The following is a 3487-nucleotide window of genomic DNA, read 5'->3' on the forward strand; positions in this document are numbered from 1 at the left end:
ACATAGCTGATTGGCCTTTTCCTGGGTCTGGGATTGGCTTGGTCCTGGGCATATATCTAAGCTACGTCCAACGCGCACATAGCTTTTTAGCAGCCGAATGTTCTTGCAATATTGAATGTGTGGTAGTAGCATGAATGCCAAGGACAGCCTCAATCTCACTAAGCCTCATAATCTCACTAAGCCATCCAGGTAATTTTTGTATATCTCAAATTTCTTTATCACCGAGCCACAGTGGTCTGAATAGTTACATCCACTCTTGGGTTTTATAGGTTTCGATAGTTTAATTCACTTTATTCAAAGTGTCATTCCAAGCCCTGTTTCCATTTTTAACATTTTGCTACATAAACTCGTTGTCCTTTTTGAAATAAGTACACGATTATCAAATTCTTGTTTTTAATAATATACTCGCTACATACAAACAGTTCTTCCAGAAATTCGAAAAAGATTATCAGCTCAATTTTGAATACTCCCAGGGAGCTTGTTCTCCGGGAATTTGTTTATTTGTTTCTCCCGAAAGAAATCCTCCAATAACTAACTCCCAGGGAGTAGCATTTCCCCTAAAATTTGGGAGAGAAGGAAATTCGAACTTCGAAAGACCTGTTGCCACTTTTTTGACAGCTCAACTCCGCAATTTGATCTAAAAAATCCTCAGAGGATTTTTATTCATGATAGGAGGAAAGGGAAAAGAGAGAAAACTTCCAGGAAGTTTCTGTTCAGAATCGGCCTTTATAGCACTCAGACCGCAACTGGCTGCAGCTTGCACAACAAGATTGAGTGAGGTATCGAAACTGCCAAATTTTTTTTGTCATAAGACTCGTTCTCAACCCGTCAAACTTAGCTTTTCTAAAATGCCGAAAAACGTAATTTTTCGGATTTCAACCACCGGATTCTGTGTCAAAAACTTACAGAAAACAACTTGACGATATCAAACACCAGGCAGGTAACAAATTTGCAAGTTCAAGTTATCAATATCTTCTGTTTAATTCTGCTTCTCTTTTAATTAATATTGATAACAAGTAATTTTTAAGCAAAAAAAAAAACAGGGACCGAGAACGCGTTCCGATTTTGGTTTAGTTCTGCATGGGAGCAATATGTAATGCCAAGAACGTTCCCACAAAGGAACTGACCGGGAACAAAAGTATTGAGAGCAGTTTGAACAAAATGAGAACAAAAAGTTCGGGAACATTCTCAAGAAGAACAGAGTGAGAACGAAACTTTCAGAAACATTTTCAATGAGAACGAAAGTATCGAGAACGTTTTCAAGGAGGATCAAATAAGAACAAAATTCTGGGTAACGCTCTGCTAGAAAACACAAGTTTTGAGAGAACTAAACGTTAAGAATGAGAGGAGCTGGAGCATTTCAACTTCCTGATTGTTTACCATTAGGGCGCACTGTTCATTTATGGAACAATTTTTCATTTACTGTGGAAAAAAGTCTACTACATCGAATCTTTTCTGGAAACCACATCGGTTCAGTCCCATTTCACCAGATAATTCGATAGCTTTACTGATGCCGGACGATCTAATGCGTTCTAGGACCTGTCCGGCGATGTCAAGCATGCAAGCCGGTTTATAAACCGATCCCAGTGAAGCTTATTTGATTTTGGCAGTAACACCAATTGTTGTAGCTTCCGTTGCCATTCTAGTGAAGTGGGCGGATCAGGCTGCGAAGCGTATTCCTGTCAGGAGTTCGTTTATGCTTTATTATTTTTGCGCCGTGCTATTGCCATTCAAATCCTCTGTATGGGGTGGCTCCTCTGGACATCTGTCACCAAGTCGCCTTTTTCATTTTTACAGCCTCGGTTCGGTGATTGATATTTCCGTAAGACGCCGAAGTCTCTCTAAAACATTAGAAGCTTTTTCCTGTCGGTAAACATTTCTCACACTTTGTTTTTCGGTATTTTGGCTTCTCTTTTCTTATATCTTATATGACCCCACACACGGTCACAATGTGGCCCTGTAAATAGCGGATGCTTCTCTGTGACATTCCTCGTCTTACTGTTTAAAGATGCTCTGATTGGTATTTGTCACAAATGCAACTTTTTGACAAGAAGCTTTTTTAAAAGCTTATTCTCTGAATAGATTAAATCAGTAACGAACAGAGAGCTTTAACTCGGTGTGCGTATTCATATCTACTAAAGGTCTGCAAATATACCAGCAGAAATACTCTTCACATGTGTACATGAGTAAATGGAACACTAATTTTAGAGTACTAAAAAAGATAGGAAGAAAAAAAGAGAACATCATAAATTTGAATAACTGAGCAATGTTACTCAACAGTGCTCTGCTACATAAAACACTGTTCCGCTTTTCCAAAACACTTGAGTATATTGATTGAATTCAGCAGTATTTGAAAACTTCATAGGAAGTATACGAATACTTATGAAGTTTTTTCTTTCAAAATGTTATCATTTAACATAATGTTAAGAAAATTCATAAATTTTATTTTCATTGTCGAATTTGATTCGTTGAAGAAAGGGGGCTTATTTTATTGTTTCGCGCAACTAGCTAACATTTTGCATTGTGTATTATTTGAACTCTCGTTCGTGTGATCCGCAAAAAAATTATCTTAAAGAAGTGAGTAAAATATAAAAGAAAAATGTTTTAATTATAAACGAATATTGATAAAAATAACACAGGTTTACAAAAAAAGTGTATGCATATTAAACCAAACCCTATGTTATTCGACAGGCTGAATGCGAATCCGAGGTCCGTTAGCCTCTATCACGTCAGGTTCGTGGTCAGTTGAACGTCAAGCAGGGAAAAATGCATTGAATAAACCTGAAAATTCATATATGTGGGTTTTAGAACCCTAATCAGAGGTTCGTTAACCTCCATAGTGTCAGGTTCGAGGTCAGTTGAGGGTCAAATAGGACAAAAAATTTATTCAATTAAAATAATGTTTTTTTTTTGTTTTAGTTGTCGCTGAATTCGAATATGGGGGTCCCTTGATTCCTGAAGGTTATCTATACGAATTTATCGAACTTCCAGGTTTATTCAATGAATTTTTCCCTACTTGGCCTTCAACTGACCACAAATTGACGTGGTGGAGGCTGACGGGTTTCGGATTCGCATTCAGCGTGTCAAATAACATAGGGATATATAGGTTTGGTTTAATATGCATACACTTTTTTTCTAAACCTGTGTTATTAAGCTAACACCATTAAATTTAGTATCAGCAATGGAAACTGAAACGCCTACCATCCAAAATCCCACCAATGCGCAAATTAAAACAAAAATTTCAAACGGAGAATATAAATTGGTCCAAAGGCAAGGTAGAAGCAGGGTGTGGGAGTTTTACGCAGGAATTCAAAATGAAGACGGACAAGAAATCGACAATATAGTGGCATGCAAAAGGTGTAACAGCGTTCTAAAACTCAACGACAAAAGCACGTCAAATTTGTTGAAGCACAAATGCTATCTCATTTCTAGTTCAGATAGAGATAGACATGTAGAAATACAAGTAGATAACGAGTCCAAAAAAAAA

The sequence above is a fragment of the Rhagoletis pomonella genome, unplaced genomic scaffold, assembly GCF_013731165.1.
Source record: "Rhagoletis pomonella isolate Grant_MI unplaced genomic scaffold, Rhpom_1.0 Rhpom_scaffold_00001, whole genome shotgun sequence".
In the NCBI taxonomy this organism is placed as follows: domain Eukaryota; kingdom Metazoa; phylum Arthropoda; class Insecta; order Diptera; family Tephritidae; genus Rhagoletis; species Rhagoletis pomonella.